Source organism: Zootoca vivipara, chromosome 15, assembly GCF_965207765.1.
Source record: "Zootoca vivipara chromosome 15, rZooViv2.hap1.1, whole genome shotgun sequence".
NCBI classification, from domain to species: Eukaryota; Metazoa; Chordata; class Lepidosauria; order Squamata; family Lacertidae; genus Zootoca; species Zootoca vivipara.
The window spans coordinates 8495790-8516578 of record NC_142598.1 but is presented as its reverse complement, the minus strand read 5'-3'; positions in this window follow the sequence as shown (position 1 = coordinate 8516578).

The following is a 20789-nucleotide window of genomic DNA, read 5'->3' as shown; positions in this document are numbered from 1 at the left end:
AGTTGTAGGCCAAAACATCTGGAGGGCCTGGCTTAGGGCATTCCTTCCAAGATTAGTCATTCCTTCCAATCAGGGATCAATCAAGCAGTGAGAAGAGCATCTTTACAAGACAGTACAAAGTAAACAATAAGATTTGGCTGTGTGAAGTCACTGAGGGCAAGAGAAGGCAACGTTCATGAATGGGTCACTGTTTTCGTAGGAAGTGCTGAAAAACCCTTGTGAAACGGAGGCAGTGTGTCATGGCTCGTTAAAAACTGCCCTACTAATAGAACGTATGAAATGAAATTAAAATATCTGCCAACAAACGGTCTGTTTGCCCATGTGTTTGGGATAGGAAGGGAATTGACAAAGGAAAAGGCCTTTGCTATACTGGGAGAGAAAGTTTTTTCTTTTCTGAGGAAAAGTCATTACATTGATACTCGAGAATTTCTGAGCCAGATTAAGCATAAGCCTCAGACAACTCACAAACAATTTTAATGGGGTGGCTTTGCGTGTTAACTCAGAAGGTAACTCCCACTGACTTCAATGAAGACTTCATTTTTAATAACAATGTTCCTGTTTTTCCTCCAGAGACCTCAAGGTCTTTTATCCTCAAAAAGTTAGGCTGAGGTTTAGTGACTGACTCAAGATCACCCGGTGAGATTCCTGATTGAGTAGAAATTTGAACCTGTGATCCACACTAACCACAATACCACAGTGGATTTCCCAGTAAGGGTACCTCATCATAGTCTGCCTGGTACTGTTCTCTCACCCACCTCTGAACATACCTGCCACATGTTCCACTGCTATTTGGATTTGAGAGCTAACCACCACCGCCACAGCAACCACCAGCTAGGTCTCTATGTGTGTACTGTACAAAAGGCTTGCCTAGCAGGATCACTGCTCTGGTGTGGAAGTTTCTGCCTAATCAGAATAACTATAGTTACAGGTATGAATAAAGACATCGGATTCTTATCTCATTATGCATGATCAAGCTTTCTTTAGCGCCTCAGCCCTTGCTCCCCCCCCCCAGGACTAATTGCAGTCATCAGCAGTCGTTAACAGCCATCTACAGGTTTACCACTCCCATCAGCCCATCACCCATTCCCACCCACCCCCACCACCCTCTGTATATATATAAGGGATTGACTTCTGTTTCAAGTGTATCTGAAGAAGTGTGCATGCACACGAAAGCTCATACCAAAATAAAAACTTAGTTGGTCTTTAAGGTGCTACTGAAGGAATTTTTTTATTCAGAATAGCTATGATATAATAGCAATAGCGACGACGACGGCAATCGGGTACCTACAATTTTACACATTATATTCCACTTCTCCAGATGCCAATGCTTCCAACGCAGCTTAAATGCCATAATAAAGTAGCAATGAACAATATCAAAAACATAGCAAGCCATTGGGATCCTTCCTACAGGACAGGTTTTGTCAGAGGGGGGGGCATTTAAGCAGACACAGAGACCCCAATGTCTTCTTTGCCTCCCTCCCTCCCTCTCTCTCTTGGAATCGTTCCCACAGGACCACTGGTGGTAAAAGGGCCTCGTGAGAGGGAAAGCAGTCCAGCTGGAATAGGAACAGGTGCTCAACATTGAACCTCACCTGCCTGCCTTCCTCTCTCTCGCCTGGAAATCTTCCCACAAGGCAGCGAGTGGCAGATGGCTCCTGGGGTATTATGACAAGCAGTGCCATAAAGCACACACTCCTCCTTTTCTGCTCTTGAAAAAGCAAGCAGGTGTGTGTGGGGGGGGTAGGGTTGTCATTTCAGCCCTGCATGGCCATTTTCTCTGGGCACTTTGGCTGCACAGCTGCCAATAACCGCCAACCTTCTCCAATTTGGGGAATTAGGGAGGTGGCAGATATGGGGGGGGAGCTCTGCCCACTTCTGCGTCTTCAAAGTCAGAAAGAAGACGGTCTGTTCGTCACAGTTGCCAGAGGGCAGCCCCATGCGAGGTGATTGAAGCCTGAGAGAGCTGCCTGAATGCCTCATATTCCAAGAGAAAAAGCAAACTGTTCAGACAGCGGCTCCCATTGCTTGCATTATTCGAGAGGTGCGGACGGTGGCAACATGAGAACGGGACCTTCTCTGCAGTGGCTCCCCGTCTCTGGAATGCTCTCCCCAGTGAAGTTTGCTTGGTGCCTTCATTATACACCTTTAGGCACCAGGCAAAACCGTTCCTTTTTAACCAGGCCTTTGGTTGATCTGATTTACATCCTATGCCTAGGGTTGCCAGACTCAATAGAGGACAGGACTTCTGTGCCTTTAATTGCCCTGTTCTCTTTTAAGTCTGGAAACCTTAAAGAGAAACCAGCAGACCCTTTGCTTGGAAATTAAACAAAGGGTCTGCTGGTTTCTCTTTAAGGTTTCCAGACTCAAAAGAGAGCAGGGCAATTAAAGGCACAGAAGTCCTGTCCTCTAATGAGTCTAGCAACCCTCCCTATGCCCTTTTAAAATACGTTTTTTTTGGGGGGGGGAGGTTATTGGGTTGTTTTTGCTTTTATTAGGTATTTTGTGGTTTTATACCTTGATTTTCTTCTGTGAATTGCCCTGAGACCCCCCGGATATAGGGCGGTATATAAATTCAATTAACAATAACAACTACAAAGTTCATTTTCATCCGCCATTTCCATTTTATCAGCATTAATTCTGCACCCTCACAATTTGCCAGCGCAGTGGGGGCATGGCTAGCTCAACACCTTTTGCTCTCACTTGCCCAGACTCAATGCCCAAAGGAAACTTACATGCCGTACTAGCTGAGTCAGCAAAGGAGGGCGAGGGGGTGTGTGGCTTATTGCTTTCTGTATTACATTGTTATTGACACTCAATAAACAGCAAGGGCCTTGTGGGGCATCTGTACAACTACGGGTTGTATAGAAAGGAGAAAGGAGCATTTGGGTCACTCATACGACTTGAGGAGTCACATGAAACTCTGCGGCACAGAAAGCTCTCGATACCTTGGATGCTAACACCCCAGCTTCTGTAGCTTCTGCGCTGCCTCGTGCAGGCTTCCTTTCAGCCAAACCGCACTGGAGGGGGTTTGTTAGCATCACGAAGAGGATTTCCTGTGGCCTGTAACACTTGGCTGGAGATGCTTCAAGTGGGGGCTGCTGGGTAGGTGAAGAGCTGCTTGCATTCTTGGAAGCTGTGCTGAAAATTAGGCATCTTTAGCACCGACACCATCAGACGCATGGAGACATGCGGTGACCTCAGCTGGAGCATGACTTACTGTGAAGCTGCACAGATCCCTGGAAGAAGAAGAGATCGACAGTTCTTAGCATAGCTGCCAAGTTATCCCTTTTTTAAGGGATTTTCCCTTATGCTGAATAGGCTTCCTCGTGAGAAAAGGGAAAACTTGGCAGCTATGGTTCTTAGGAGTCAATATTGGTGCAGGTTCACAAGCAGGTCTGGGTGAGGCAAGGTGAAGCAGGATCCACGGGCAGCAGGATCCACGGGGGCAGCTGATCTGGCTGCCCGTTGTCACTTGCTGTCTCAGATTTGCCGTTATCCTGCCGTTCATTTAAATGGGAATCCCCACTAGTAAGGGAATCCAACTGCCTCCAATGCTGCTCTATAGGCATAAAAGGTAAAGGGACCCCTGACCATTAGGTCCAGTCATGACCGACTCTGGGGTTGCGCGCTCATCTCGCATTATTGGCTGAGGGAGCCGGCGTACAGCTTGCAGGTCATGTGGCCAGCATGACAAAGCCGCTTCTGGCAAACCAGAGCAGCACATGGAAACGCCGTTTACCTTCCCGCTGTAGCGGTTCCTATTTATCTACTTGCATTTTGACGTGCTTTCGAACTGCTAGGTTGGCAGGAGCTGGGACCAAGCAACGGGAGCTCACCCCGTCGTGGGGGTTCGAACCGCCGACCTTCTGATCAGCAAGCCCTAGGCTCAGTGATTTAACCCACAGCGCCACCTGGGTCCCTTCTATAGGCATAAAGCACACCTTTTACCCAGAGTCTATGGACAAATATCTTGGGAAACATCCAGAGGAGTTTTGCGTGGACAGGCGGAGTGCTATGGGATTCAAATTGGCCACAACTTTATTCAAATTCAGATGTAGGGAGACCTTGGCTTCAGGCATTGGGCATTATCCTTCCCAGTCTCCCAGTTCTGGGAGGCTTTGGGGTCATCCACATGTATGGGGGTTGGGGCTGGCTCTGGAGAACATATGTTCAAGCAGAGAGAGCCCACCCCCTGTTCGCTGCCACTGGTAGGGGGAAGTGATGACACCTATTGGCATGGTCAAGACTTCCCCCAATACCCCGATCTTGTCGCCGCAAGGGGGTGAGGTCTCCGCCTCACGCCCCTCCCTCTAGGAAAATCGCCAAAGAATTCCGCCCAAGGCCTGACCTGCCAAGTTGTGACGTATTGCTACGGGAAAGGCGAAACCTGCCAATGCAGGGGAATTCCTTTCCGACCCTTCAACAGCGGCCTTGACGTAGCAGCACCTGAGAACCTGTAGAGAAAAGGTTAGCCTGCAAGGAAATTGAACGAGGGTGTGGAGGGTGGGAGAAGCTCTGGAACCAACTGGTGCTTGGAGGTAAGATTCAAATGCTATTGTCTGAGCTGGTTTTGTCCCTCCCCTTACCTGGCCATCCCTTGGCAACACCTCCTCAGGCAGAATTGGATGCCAGGCTTGCGTAGGCGGAGACCCCTGGCATCCTACCTGGGAAGGCGGTGCCAGTCCTGAACTTCCAGGGAGCTGCCCTCTGGGATCAGGGGGCTGTGCGCGTCCACGCAAAAAGCGCCCCCCATTGATGTGTGGAACGGTCATTGCCATGTTTTAGCTTCTGCCGGTTGTGTGGTGCCTTAAAAAAATCAGTTCTTTTTGTTGGTAGCATTCAGACTTACGCACTGTATCCCCGGGAGCATCTCCTATGTTGCCTCTTGAACCCAAGACCCTATGAGCCTTACAGTGGTGAGGGGGTGCCTAAATTCAAAGTGGCTAACCAATCTGCAATGAACTGGGACACAGCTTCTCCCTCTACTTTCTCCAGAAGGCTTCTCAAGCGGAAATTCCCAGAAAACTCTTCCCATTTCAGTTCCAGATCATCAGCTGCCATTTGCAGGAGTTGTCTCTCTGACTGATGACTTGGGCTTACATTTAGGGCCTCATTCGCCATCTGAGAAATGTCTGAGATCTAGGCTGTTAAAGTCTGCTTTTCTTACTTTTGTATATATTTTACTTATTTGGGAAAGCTTTCCTAATCTTGTTTCCCGCCCCCCCATCTGCAGTCCAATTCTCCTGCGTATCACAGGCTGTTTTCACTCCCTTTTGTCAATGGCAACCTCCCCTCGTCATATCAGAGTCAGAGGCCTCACCCAAGAGCTCTGAGTAAACTCACAAAGTTTACTTTGATGGCCAAGAAATTCCCACATCATCCGCCTGCTGAGAATATATATATTTTAGGGCAATAAAGCACTAATTCCTACCATGTGCATACATGTGTTTGGGAAAGAGGTTTCTAAAGCAATTTTCTAATCTTTACGTAATTTAGAGAGAGAGAGAGAAAAGTCCCCATAAGTCCTCCATGCTCATTTATTCTTACTTTCCGATTCCTACCATATATATATATATAGCTGTATATATTTATACACACACACACACACACACACACACACACACACACACACACAATATATATACAGCACAGCTGCATATTGGCTTTTTTCATATTAAGGGCAAGGGGACAACCTTCCCCCCAAGAAAACTTCCCACAAAATCTTGTCTCTTTTGAGTCAAAATTAGATAGTCCTACAGACTAGATAGTTCACAGTCCCTATTTTCCAGGGATATCCCTGATTTAGAGAAGCCGTCCCGGTTTCTGATTTGATTCCAAAATGTCCTGTTTTTCCTTAGGGTGAAGGTAAAGGGACCCCTGACAATTAAGTCCAGTCATGAACAACTCTGGGGTTGCGGCGCTCATCTTCCTTTACAGGCTAAGGGAGCCGGCGTTTGTCCGCTTTCTCAGACAGTTTTTCTGGGTCATGTGGCCAGCATGACTAAGCCGCTTCTGGCAAACCAGAGCAGCGCACGGAAATGCCGTTTACCTTCCCGCCAGAGTGGTACCTATTTATCTGCTTACACTGCATGCTTTCAAACTGCTAGGTTAGCAGGAGCTAGGACCGAATAATGGGAGCTCACCCCATCGCGGGGATTCGAACTGCTGACCTTTCAATCAGCAAGCCCAAGCAGCACAGTGGTTTAACCCACAGCGCCATCCACATCCCTGCTTTTCCTTAAGTATCCCTATTTTCATCGGAGAAATGTTGGAAGGTATGGAGTTATCTGACCCCTGAGCTGGCAGAAGGCAATCCTGTATAGGGAAGTTTTTTTAAAAAAAGTTTAATGTTTTATTATGTTTTTATATATGTTGGAAGCAGCCCAGAGTGGACAAGGGGGGTGAATACTATCCAGAGACTTTGGAGAAGCGGGGGGTGAATACTATCAAGAGACTGTGAATCTGTAAACTCTCTCTCTTCTAGTGTTTATTCTGCTAGCTGTTCCCCATCCAGTATTTCCTAGCTTCTGCCTTCTGAACTATGCCCCTCTGCAAACCACTGTTCTAAATCTATACTGTCCTCCTGCTCCTGGGAACATTCAGGATCAGGAGGAGGGGGTGGCTCCCACCATTCCTCCTCAGTGCAGCCCTCCTGAGCATAATCCCTGACACAGGGTAACTAGGTGTGAGGTGGCAGGAAAATAGGGGGAAGACAGGCTGGCTGAAGATGGGATGGGAGAGATGCCTTAGACTCCAGCACTGCCTTCCCCACTGTGGGGAATAAACCCCTTGAGATGACGATGCTGCCATTCCCTCAAGCCAAACTCAGAGCTTACTGGGAAATGATATATAATGAATTGAAAAAGATGTTTTAAATAACATTTGTAAACAAAAAACAAACAAACAAAACACCCAGAAGCTTTCCTTTTGGGAATTATAGGGACAGAACTACGTAAACTGTATAGGAATTTATTCATGTATGCGACTACAGTGGAAAGAATGTTATTTTCCCCAAAATGGAAAGAATAAGAAGTCCCAGCGAAAGAAGAATGGATACAAACACTGATGGAATACGCAGTGCTGGCGAAACTTACCGGGAAAATAAGAAATCAAGATAACAAACTTTTTATAAAAGAATGGAAATGGTTTGTTGAATATTTACAAGAAAACTGTAAACAGATAAGAACATTGGCAGGATTATATTTTGGAAATGGGCACAGCGGCATCGGAAGTCACTTCTACGCATGTCTGGAAGTGCGTAGAAGCGACTTCTGGTGCTGGCGCGGCACCAGAAGAACATGGCCGCCGGCAGGAGCTCCGTAATCCGGGGGAATACGGGGTATTTTGCCATTCAGGACACCTGCGGGAAACGGTAAGAAAATATGGGGGTTTCCCGGGGAAAACGGGGTACTTGGCAGCTATGATGGAGTCTGACCAAGGCAGAATAGAGCATGGTTCCTAGTATGGCATTTGCCCTTATGCCGGGTCAAAATTAAGTTTTCTCTGAGACTTTACTGACCATAAAGGGAGGAAACATCAGATATTCACCCGAGCCAGCTATCCGTGCTGGTCCTACATGGGCCAGCAAAAAAGCAAAGGGAAAATTTATATACTAAATCCTATATAAGGGGTCAGCGTGAATCTAAGCTGAAGGCCAGGCGGAACAGCTCCGTCTTGCAGGCCCTGCGGAAAGATGTCAAATCCTGCAGGGCCCTGATCCCCTGTGAAAGAGAGTTCCACCAAGTCGGGGCCAGTGCTGAAAAGGCCCTGGCCCTAGTTGAAACCAATCTAACCTCCTTGAGGCTCGGGACCTCCAAAGTGTTGTGATTTATGGACCTTACGTTCCTTTGCGGGGCATACCAGGAGAGGCGGTCCTGTAGGTACGTTGGTCCTAGGCCGCATAGGGCTTTAAAGGTCAAAAAAGGTTTACACTTGTTTCATTTGGAGGTTTGGGAACTTGAGCGTTTCAGAGAGGAGTGAGTTTTTATCACTGCGCACTGCAAACGGTGCTACTAGCAAACCTCAATGTGGGTCAGGGTTTGCATGAAGTTCGCTCAGAGTTGCATGCAGCAGGAACAGCCACAAACCATTAAGAGTGCCTGAGGCCAACTTAACTCAGAGTGACAACTAGGGCTGAGCCGAACAAGGGGTGCTATTCATGAGCATTTTCAGTCATCCTGGAAAGTGGGGTAAGTCTACTTTAACCCCATGGGACACCATAGCTGCCAAGTTTTTCCTTTTCTCGCGAGGAAGCCTATTCAGCATAAGGGAAAATCCCTGTAAAAAAGGGATAACTTGGCAGCTATGATGGGACACCCACATCCAAGGAAATTTGCTTAGGGGTTGTAAGTTAAGGCCTGCATGCATGGGAGCAAGTCCGACTGAATCCAGCAGAACCAACTTCTGAGTAGACATGCACAGGATTGCTTATGGCCTAAAAATATTGGAATCATAGAGTTGGAAGGGATCCAAAGGGTCATCCAAAAATGACGAAAACTGGGGCTAAATTGTGCTGTAAAAAAAGCTCCCAAACTCAAAATTCTTGTAGTTTTTACTAAAAAAAATGCTCAACAACTTTGCCCCCCCCCCCAAAAAAAACCCTCAACTCAATACTCAGCAACTTCTGGCAAAAAACAACTACGGCACAACAACTTTTGCAGATATGGCAACCCATATCAGGGTTTCACCATGGCCAAATTTACCCCTGTCCCTTTCCCACAATATATCCACAAATGCTTCTTGTGAGAGAAGCAATGACAAACCTAGACAGCATCTTTAAAAGCAGAGACATCACCTTGCCAACAAAGGTCCGTATAGTTAAAGCTATGGTTTTCCCAGTAGTGATGTATGGAAGTGAGAGCTGGACCATAAAGAAGGCTGATCGCTGAAGAATTGATGCTTTTGAATTATGGTGCTGGAGGAGACTCTTGAGAGTCCCATGGACTGCGAGAAGATCAAACCTATCCATTCTTCAGGAAATCAGCTCTGAGTGCTCACTGGAAGGACAGATCGTGAAGCTGAGGCCCCAATACTTTGGCCACCTCATGAGAAGAGAAGACTCCCTGGAAAAGACCCTGGTGTTGGGAAAGATGGAGGGCACAAGGAGAAGGGGACAACAGAGGATGAGATGGTTGGACAGTGTTCTCGAAGCTACGAACATGAGTCTGACCAAACTGCGGGAGGCAGTGCAAGACAGGAGTGCCTGGCATGCTATGGTCCATGGGGTCACAAAGAGTCAGACACGACTAAACAACTAACAACTAAGACGTTCAGGCACTGTCTCCTCTCCGTACAGGGTTAGAGAACCATTGTTTTCAGATCAAGGACAACATTTCCCTGCAGCTAACCACCCAGGGGCCACCTGGGTGGGGCCAAAACCAAAGGAGGGGGTGTCCAGAGCAGGCAGTGGTCACTCACAAACGTGCAGCACATGGGAGGAGGCAGGTGCTACTGCTCACCTGGCCCTCAGTTGGTCACATGGATGCTGCTTACTGGAAGGTGGGGGGTGGGGGAGGCGGTGGCAAGGTCTGCGGTGCCACCAGAGCCAATCCAAGGCTTCCGCTGGTGTGCTTGCACAGTGCTGACCTTGCTGCTGTTTCAACCTTTGGATAAGCAGCAACGATGCAACTAACTGGTGGCCACAGGAGCGACAGAACCCCACTGTACTGTTCACTACTGCACATGGGCATACAAACAGCAGCCACGTGCCACATGCACACATTACTCTAAACTAGATTATCTCAAAGAGGAATCTCAAACTGACTTGCAGGGACCGAAGATTATCCATGATGTTCAGCAAATGATCAGTTTCAGCAAATGACCAGCTGTGCCATCTGCAAAGTCACTCTATTCCCTTCTTTCTTGCTGTGTTTCCTGTCCAGCGCAGATCCAGTATTCTGTGGCTACTTAGCACACCCAGGGCTTGCCCATATTTCCACTTGTCCTGTGCCTTGCACAGGTCCGAGCAGTTTTCCTCTTGCAGTTTTCCCAGGAAAAACCTAGTTTTAAATCAGAACAAACAGCAATCTGCAGAAAAAACTGGTCACTGTTTGCTCCGATTGAGTGCTAAGGAGCTACCGTATTTTCTCTGGGGGAAAACCAGAGGAACAAGAGGAAATGTGGGTATACCCTCAGTCTTCGCTAAGCAGTGTTTTTTGGGGAGAGAGTTTGCCCCCTTAGTTCTTCTTCTTCTTCTAACCATTTCTTGGTACTCCTGTAAACATTGAGCTTCTTCGGAGCCTATTGACAGCAACTTCTCGTTTCACAGGCTCTTGTTTGGTTACAGTCCTGCCAGTACACAGCAACCGAGTTCACTGTTAGAGAAAGATAGATCTTTCCAATATGGATTCTACTTAGAGAGCAGAGGTGGAGGACATTTCTGCTATTGCTGCTGAACTGCTTCTTCCGGCGGAGACAGCTGAGTCCAAACAACAGGTTGGAGGTCCAAACAACGGGCATTGTAATGCTAAGGGTCCGTTCTTCACCTGGAGCTTAGAGTGGAGGAGGAGCAAGGCTATAAAAGCCACCAGTAGGTCCTGGGGCTCACATCCCTGCTGGGCTAAGCAGAACAAAACATCATGAAAGATCTCTTCAGCCATTAAGAAGAGTTTGGATTTGATATCCCGCTTTATCACTACCCAAAGGAGTCTCAAAGCGGCTAACATTCTCCTTTCCCTTCCTCCCCCACAACAAACACTCTGTGAGGTGGGTGGGGCTGATAGACTTCAGAGAAGTGTGACTAGCCCAAGGTCACCCAGCAGCTGCAAGTGGAGGAGCGGAGACGCGAACCCGGTTCCCCAGATTACGAGTCTACTGCTCTTAACCACTACACCACACTGGCTCTCATAGTTTGCAGTGGACAGCAAGCCAGGGCAGAAACTAGTCACCGAAACCAAGACTGCATCCTGGAATCCTTTGCAACGCGAGACAAGTTTCCCTCTCTGAATTTGGGGGCTGCTGCTCCAGTTTCCACCAGTAGGTGATAGATTGTGGTCACAGCAAAGAAGAGCAAGAGGATGTGGGGAAAGCCACTGACTTTCAGCCTTTCTCCTATCACCATCATACACCCACTGAGTTTAGGAAAGGAAAAGAAAAGGGGGGGGGGAAATGGTGCGGTTTGAGCACAGAAAACTTTGTTCCTCTTCTTTGTCGTGTCATGGGATGGATTCTTTTCTTGATTTATAGCAGCTGGGAAGTTCCACTAAGCAAAGATCGGTCAGTCACGTTCCTCGTGAGGTTGTTTTTTTTGGGGGGGGGGGGTCACCAGACTATTCCTGCGAATAATTCCCGTGATCAAATAAAATAAAACAAATGAGATGATAAAGTTGAATCTGGGCTATATTGTTTGATGCTACAGGTGCAGGTTCATATAACTAAATGTTCCTTCCAAATAAAAAAATAAATACTGTAATATCCCTGCCACCCCCTTGGAAAAGAATGTGCATATCAGAGACGGTGCAGTTTTAGCCTAAGTTTTTTCCCTGACAAGCTGGTTTTCTATTTGCAGTGAACTTCTTTTCTCTGGAGGAACATTTCCTCATGTGAGCATCCGCTGGCAATCTGAAGTGGCACGGTCTTGTCAGAAAGCTGGGCCTGTTGTCTCCTAGCAGAGCAGGTGTGGATGTTTATAGAAATCAAGGATCAAACTTAATCCGTTCCGGAAGTCCGTTCCAAAACCAAAGCGTTCCAAAACCAAGGCATGCTTTCCCGTACAAAGTAATTCAAAATGGATTAATCCGTTCCAGACTTTTAAAAACAACCCTTAAAACAGCAATTTAACATGAAATTTACTATCTAACGAGACCATTGAGTCATAAAATGAAAGCCACAATCAATGTACTGTACTATACTATAAAATAAATAAGACAGTATTGTAGGTGATAAAAATTTAAAATTATTATTATTTTCTTCCCTGCACTGGTGATAGCCATTGTTTGGATTGGGGGCTTTTATCCATTTCCGCAGTCACACAATCAGTCAATCAATCAGTAGCTGAACTTGGTTCCACACAGTCACAAACACAAATTAACCGAAAAAGCTTCAAAAGCAGAAACGTAAAATAAATAGCAAAAACAAAAGTGCCAAACTTAATCCATTCTGGAAGTCCGTTTGACTTATGAAATGTTTGAAAACCAAGGCGCAGCTTCTGATTGGTGCAGGCGCCCCGGAAACAATTGGTGACAGCCGCATTGGATGTTTAGCTTCCAAAAAACATTCGAAAACCGGAACACTTACTTCTGGGTTTTCGGCGTTTGAGAACCAAGGCATTTGAGTATCAAGGCGTTTGAGAGCCAAGGTACCACTGTATTGAATTTGCAAAACAAAAGTAGCACAGCCGCCATAAAGTGATTCACTTTTACAATGTGGCACAGTTGTGTTTGCAATTTTAGTGCAATGTACAGTGGAATCTAGGTTTATGAACACCTCGGTTTACGAATTTTCGGTTTACGAACGCCGCGGACCCATCTGGAACGGTTTAATTCACTTTCCATTACTTTCAATGGGAAAGTTCGCTTCAGTTTATGAACAGACTTCCGGAACCAATTGTGTTCATAAACCGAGGTACCACTGTATTGTGAGCAACACTATTGGAATCCATTCCTCCTTTCCTTCTGAACACTTGTGGCTAACATGCCTTGCCAAGTGCTAAATCATAAGCAGTAAGTACAACGTGCACACTGATAGTTTGTGGTGGGATTCATGTGAAACCAGGAGTTTATTTTAAGTGCAATTCTGCAATGAGACACTAGAGGGACTCTTAGCTGCACAGCATCCATAGGAGTTTGGCACTGATGGGTAACCTGAGGCCAAGAAATCCACTCCAAACGGACAATGGCAGAGCTTCCGGCACAGGGGGCAGAGAGGAGGCAGGGACGTGGTGTGTGCCCCGGGGGCATGGTGCGCCACCCACATGGGGGTGGCATGTGTTCCGGGGGCATGGCGCACCACCCGCGGGGACGTGGCACGCGTCCTGGGGGCGTGGTGCACCGCCTGCGGGGGCATGGCACCCAGCGCGGGGAGGTGCAGCCACGATGGCACCCCATTGGGATCGTGGTGCAGGGGGCGGTGCCCTCCCTCACCCCTTCTTCCTCCGCCATTGCAAACAGATTTTCCCTCGGACTGCAATTGCATTTACTGGGTCCAAAACCCTATCTAAACAGTTATGGGACAACAGTGTTATGAGGGGGGAAAACCTGCTCCTTTATCCCTTATGGGGTACCCAAGAGCCCTTATAGATTCCTTATGTAGGTTTGCTATTGGTAGGAGGAAACAACAGGCCAACCAGAGAATAGGTAAAGGTAAAGGGACCCCTGACCATTAGGTCCAGTCGTGACCGACTCTGGAGTTTCCAGGTCATGTGGCCAGCATGACAAAGCCACTTCTGGCGAACCAGAGCAGCAAACGGAAACGCCGTTTACCTTCCCGCTGTAGCGGTTCCTATTTATCTACTTGCATTTTTGATGTGCTTTCAAACTGCTAGGTTGGCAGGAGCTGGGACCGAGCAACGGGAGCTCACCCCGTCGCAGGGATTCGAACCACCGACCTTCTGATCAGCAAGCCCTAGGCTCTGTGGTTTAACCCACAGAGCCACCAGAGAATATTGAGAAGCAAAGCAGCTAGTAAGCCTGATCTTTATTAAAGCTGTTGCAACAGGGCTCCCACCATAGCTGCCAAGTTATCCCTTTTTTTAAGGGAAATTCCATTATGCTGAATAGGCTTCCTCATGAGAAAAGGGAAAACTTGACAGCTATGGGGAGGCTCCCACTCACCACACGCAGGGAGGGAGGAGAGGAACTCAGAACATTTTGTGCAAGCTCTTATATAGACTTTAGAATTTGCCTACCCTGTAGCTCGGGACCCAGGTGGCGCTGTGGGTTAAACCACAGAGTCTAGGGCTTGCTGATCAGAAGGTCGGCGGTTCGAATCCCTGCAACGGGGGTGAGCTCCCGTTGCTCGGTCCCAGCTCCTGCCCACCTAGCAGTTCGAAAGCACATCAAAGTGCAAGTAGATAAATAGGGACCGCTCCGGCGGGAAGGTAAACAGCGTTTCCATGCGCTGCTTTGTCATGCTGGCCACATGACCCAGAAGCTGTCTGCGGACAAACGCCGGCTCCCTCGGCCTATAGAGCGAGATGAGCGCCACAACCCCAGAGTCGGACACGACTGGACCTGATGGTCAGGGGCACCTTTACCTTTACCTTTACCCTGTAGCTCAAGACCACCCCCCAAAACATCACACATACAGAGGCTTCCGGTTGACCGCGCCATCTTTGCTCAGACGGGGGTCCAATCAGCGGAGCGGACCTCGGCGCTTCAGAGGTGGAGGGAATTGCTCCAGCGAAGCAAAACCTCCTTAAAAGCCCCAAATCGAGCTTTTTGGGGACGGATTTTGCCTGGCGGCGCCAAAAGCGGGCTCTCTCCTCCCCGGATCGGCTTTGTTTAAGCCCCCGAGAGCGAGGAGGTGAACCGCGGCGGACAGGCTGACACTGCTGCTCTGAGAGCGCGAAGCTGCGAGTCTGGGAAGTGGAGGCGGCCAATTCTTCCAAGAATAATTAGCAAATGACTAGACTGTGAGTAATTTGAATTGTTTGGAATTTAAATTAAGGCAATTTGGATTTGGGAGAGAGGGGGAAAAGAGGAAGCCACCCCCCCCCACGGTAACATAAGAGACAGTAAACAGAAACCCGAAGCCGTAAACAGAAGATCTTAACTTAAAAGGATCCCTCAAAGGCATCAAAGAGAATCTCCCCTAAATGCAGGGTGAAAGGGGAGAGAGACTGTGGTTGTGAGTGCCCTGCAGCAAGAGGTAAAGACTAAGAAAAACCTTTCTTTTCCTCGGGAGCCGGCAGCCCAGACAACCCAGTGAGTTGATCAGGATTTATAAGTCAATTTTTATTTCACTGTATTTCTGAACTTTGTGGAAATTCTTTTTTGGTTTAAATGTTTGTGAAATGTGAGTTCGAACTTTATTGTCAATAAGACTTGAAGAATGCAGCCAGCTTGTTAAAATGGAGTCGAGAAAATAAACTGTGATCATATTCCACCCCACGTGACAAGTTTTGACCTTGGCAGGATTGAACTATGTCAACAAAAAAGTGTTCCCCTGAGTTCCAGCGGTCTGTTTTGACCTTAATGTGGGAAACAAGAATAGAACTATGTCAAGAGGAGACAAAACGGCAAGAGTTACAGCAACAATTTCAGATGGTGATGGCAGAATATGATTTTCTAGAAGATGAAGCTTTTGAAACTGAAAAAGATGAATGTGAGAATGACAATGATGGTGACTGTGATTTGGAAGAAAAAGATGAAGATGAGGACTGTGATGATTCAACACAAAATGAAGCACACCACGAAAAAAATGATGACTTTACTCTACAAAAAGTTGGATGGAGTGCCCTGCATTTGAGGGGGGCACGATTGGTATTACTGGAACTCCAGAACACCCACAGGGAAGAAGGAAAAAATATGCAGAGAAGAGAAGAAATTCAGGGGTCTTGTATGGTGGCCTGGATGGCAAAAGACTGTAAACAGGGGGTGGGGTGAAGGGAAAGTGATGTTGTGATTATAAGGATGGATTAACAGGTTTATAACTGGTCTGCTGATTATGGAATTTGCTGGATTGGGGGGGTGGAGCCGGTAATCGGGGATGTAAGGTTAAATTGAGAATAGTTATAGTTTTAAAAGTGAATGGATTTTGGAAAAATGTGAAAATATGGAGGCTTATAGAGGGAGTAAAAATTAGGCACGGGAAGATAAAATGGGAGTTTGATTTTTCAGTGATTTGAACATTAGGTGAAAATGATAATAATTGATTTATAAGTTGTATAAGATATAAAGGTGTATTTTTATAAAGTAAGAAACTGTTAAAGATGATAAAAAAGGGATGAAAACCGGGGAAGGGGGGGGAGGGGAAGCCCACAAAATATGGTTTTACAATTATGAATATAAGAAAAAAAAAATTCTGTTTTGTACTGTTCTTTTTCTCTTTTTTTTTTCTCTTTCTTTTTTCTCTTTTTTCCTATTTCAATTTTTTTCTTTTTTTGGTATGACAATAGATGGTTGGATGGATGTCCTCCTGCGTACTGCCCTGGTTTGCTGGAGCTCCCTGGTGGCAGGGGGGGGCTTTGGGGTCAGGGGAGGGGGAGGAGGACAGAAATCCAAGCATAAAATGGACCATCTCTGACTGTTCACCTACATGAGATACTTCTGTGGCAGGGGAGGATCCATGTGGGTGGGTGGGAAGGAGGTGGAAAAGGTGTTTATGTATGTACCGTTTTCTTTTTTGCAGTTTGTAAAATTAATAAAAAGTATTTTTTTTTTTAAAAAAAAAAACCATCACACATACATCACAGAAAGAGGTGGTCCCCAGCAGAAATTTGAGTGTGTTGCTTCTCTCCTGTCTGCCAGGATACCTGATTATCTGATTGCCTTTTCCGGGTAGCCTGGCGATTCCTTTGAGATGGTAAATAGTTCCTGAATCTCTTACACATATTGATATTTTGCTCAGCTTAACAGATACTTGCCAGACTGTATTTACAGGGAGGTGTGAGCCCCTAAGGTCCAAAGACAATGGACAATGGGAAAGCTTTTCCCATTTCCTTCCTCCCTCCTTGCAGAGAAATATTTGAGGTCAATTTGGGAGAGTCAAAATGGCTTCAGGATTGCTCTCCTGTACTATTTCAGACACGTGGTTTATATACTTATCTAAGTGTTTGCCTTGTACATTTATGTACATTTGGTTTTTTTTATAAATAAGACCTTAGAATTCCTATAACTAACAACAGGAAAATTTCATTTTACAAATCATTTCTCCCGAATGCTGAAATAAAACTATTCATAAAAGTATATTGTAGTGCTTCAAACACACACACACACACACACACACACACACACACACACACACACACACGTCTGCTACCTGGGGAAAGCAGTTCATGCACCAGATGAAGTGGGTACTAGTTTGCAAAAGTGCATGCTTGTCTTTGTGAGTGTTTATATGGCTGGCTCTCTGTAAAATATATATGAGGGTCTTCAAATGCACAAATGTTTGATATCCATATTGTTCTCTTTGTCATTGAATGCTAAGGAAATTTTACGGGAAAATGCATCTCTCTCAGAGACTATTGTTCTCCCCTCTCCCCAAACTACTTTATAATGATCAAAGTAGGCATTTTTCCTTTCCCCCAGTCTGTGCACCTGTGATGCAATAATAATAATTTTGCACCACACCACGTGCTGGGAAAGAAAAACCTCAGTGCTTTTTCTTTTCCTAAACTCAGTGGGTGTCTAATGGTAAGAAGGGACCGGTTGAAAGTCACTGGCCTCTCCACATCCTCTTTCTCTTCTTTGACGCGACCAGAGACTAAACAAATTGCCTGCTGGTGGAAACCAGAGCAGCAGAAAAGAAGAGGCAAGTCAGACCCGTCTGGTACACATACACATTGCCAAATGATGAACACAAAAGCTATTGTTATTGTGTTATTGTATTATTGTTTTTATTCAGATTTTATATATTGTGATCTTTTCCGACCTCTGGCTATAGGGTGGTATAAAAAGGTAAAGGTAAAGGGACCCCTGACCATTAGGTCCAGTTGTGACCGACTCTGGGGTTGTGTGCTCATCTCGCATTATTGGCTGAGGGAGCCGGCGTACAGCTTCCAGGTCATGTGGCCAGCATGACAAAGCCGCTTCTGGCAAACCAGAGCAGCACATGGAAACGCCGTTTACCTTCCCGCTGTAGCGGTTCCTATTTATCTACTTGCATTTTGACATGCTTTCGAACTGCTAGGTTGGCAGGAGCTGGGACCGAGCAACGGGAGCTCACCCCGTCACAGGTATTCGAACCACTGACCTTCTGATCAGCAAGCCCTAGGCTCAGTGGTTTAACCCACAGCGCCACCTGGGTCTCATAGGGTGGTATATAAATTCAATAAATAATAATAATAGTAGTAGTAAGGATTTAGCCTCTTGGTACCTAAGTGGCTTTCTGGCATGATGGACTGAACTCAGATGCACGACAGGCGACCCTTGAGTGCATCCTGGATTTAGCTGGAGAAAGAGCAAAGCCTCTTCTGTCCTGGATGATGCCCCATCCACACAAACCAAAGGGCTGGGCGATTTTCTTCGCCCCTGCCCATCAGGGAAGTGAGCTCCAGGACCTCTCAGCAACTGGGATTTAGCTGAGCTATTCTCACTCCTCACAAGATGGCCCCAGAAAATCCAACTGGCTGCTGAAGCCATATAACAGAGTCTGTGGTGGGCATTTAGAGGCAGCGAGCCTGCAGTCCTCAGGTGGCTGGTTCTGACTGACAGCGCCAGAATGCGGAAACATTGCATTCTAGCCCCACAAACTGGATCAGATGGGTGTCAGGAGTATGGGCAGGAGTCAGGCTCTGGGGCCTGTAATGCTTTGCAGGACTGGGGCCTGCCTCAGCTTGTGCTGGAGAAGCAAGGAGTGGCCACTCAGGTGAGGCCACTTGATATCTCACTGCACCTGTTGGCAGGAGCTGGGAGGGATAAAAGCTCAGCATTTCCCTTCAGCTCTTTGCCACAGCAACGCTATCCCTGCCTGGTCGCATCTGGCCTCTTGCTCCTTGGACCCTCGCCTTGCCGACGCCTTGCTCCTTGGACCCTCGCCTTGCTGACGCCTTGATCCTCGACCCTTGGACCTCTGCCTTGCCGACGCCTTGATCCTCGACCCTTGGACCTCTGCCTTGCCAACGCCTTGATTCTCAACCCTTGGACCTTTGCCTTGACATCGCCTTGATCCTTGACTCCCAGACCTTCGCCTCTGCCTTGCTCCTTGACCCTGCAACTGCCTGCTGCTGGACCCTCAGCCCTGCACCTGTTCCTGCTTCTGCACCACCATCTTGCCTCTGGTCCTGACATCCTCAGCCAGGGCTTCAACTGCCTGCCGACCGGACCGTGACAATGGGGTGCGTTGCCACTATTTTGCTTGAGCCCAAGGTGGCATTTCAGATATTGCTCACGGTAATCCAAAACATGTACTGAATCGGAGCAGATATCAACCAGGTTTCCAGTGGACTGATGTTTGCTCTGATTCAGTGGTAAAGAGCGGGTTTTCTGAGAGAAAGCAGCAGCCAAACAGAAAACTGCTCAGGGAGCCATGCCTGAGCCATGAGATAAGCGGGAAACCTCTTGGCCTCATGCTTTCTAGGCATAAGAGAAAGCTTTATTCTAATCAGGCCTGTCTTACCCATAGAGGCTAGTGGCGCGGGGCACCATGGCGCCAAGTTCTGGAGGGTGCCAGGCGAGAGTCCGGGGAACACCGAACGAGCGCACTGAGTGAGTGAGCGAGGGTGCGTGCGCCGCTCCCACTGAGCATCGGCTCAGTTTTTTCCCTTTTAGCCTGCAGGCGCCGAATTCTGCAGGGCACCAGAAGGCTAAAAGGGAAAAAACCGAGCTGGCGCTTGGCGGGAGCGGTGCACCCACCCTCGCTCACTTGGCACAGGCCTAACGTGGCCACCATGGCACAAAGCGGCCAGCTGAGCCGGGAAGCACTGCGTCCAGCCTCTGCCTCTTCTCCGCTGGAAGAGCCGCCCTTCAGACGCTGCCCGCCTCCTCCAGCCCTAAAAACGAGTCAAAACCCCTGGGAAGGTGAGGGCGCCGGAGCAATTTTTGCATCACAGCGCTGGATATGCTTAAAATGGCCCTGTTTCTAATTCAGTCCCTGTGAATCATTTATAATCTTGCATTTGTGATCTTCCATGTGTTTTATGTTTTGAGTTTTGTTATATGGTCTGCTTGCCAAATGCTTTCCAAACATCTATGCAAGTAGACGAGAGAAAAGCACATATGCACACATGCCATGCTGCTGAACGAATCAATGCGCTGGGGGGGGGGGAACACGCCTATCTCTGCGCCTGTTTTTGATCAGATTAGTTCATCCTGTTGTTTTTGTTGGCATTTGTCTACTTATGAATCTGGAAATGTCTTGGAAGGAAAAACCCATCAGAATTATTGAAAATCTTTGCCAAAATCTCCCACCGCAAACAAATACCAAGCCAATTCCCCACATTTTTCAGCCCACCCATTTCCAGTGAAGTACTGTATGGAAAAACAACCAATTTAGAAGAAGAGGAGGAGGAGGAGGAGGAGGAGGAGGAGGAGGAGGAGGAGGAGGAGGAGGAGGAGGAGGAGGAGGAGGAGGAGGAGGAGGAGGAGGAGGAGGAGGAAGAGGAGGAGGAGGAAGAGGAGGAGGAGGAAGAGGAGGAGGAGGAAGAGGAGGAGGAGGAAGAGGAGGAGGAGGAAGAGGAGGAGGAAGAGGAGGAGGAAGAGGAGGAGGAAGAGGAAGAGGAAGAGGAAGAAGAGGAGGAGGAGGAGGAGTTTGGATTTGATATCCCGCTTTATCACTACCCAAAGGAGTCTCAAAGCAGCTAACATTCTCCTTTCCCTTCCTCCCCCACAACAAACACTCTGTGAGGTGAGTGGGGCTGAGAGACTTCAGAGAAGTGTTACTAGCCCGAGGTCACCCAGCAGCTGCATGTGGAGGAGCGGAGACACGAACCCAGTTCCCCAGATTACAAGTCTACCGCTCTTAACCACTACACCACACTGGCTCTTGACAACAGATTGTCAAGTATTTAAACAAATTAGTTAAATGAAGAGCTCATCTTTCTTTATTTCTTTATTACATAACCTGAAGTCCTTGTTTCCAGGGGTTCCTATGCCCTTTTAAAATGTGGGGTTTGGGGGGGAGTGTTATTGGGTTGTTGTTTTTATTTTAATTACATATTTTGTGGTTTTATAGTTTGATTGTGTTCTGTGAAC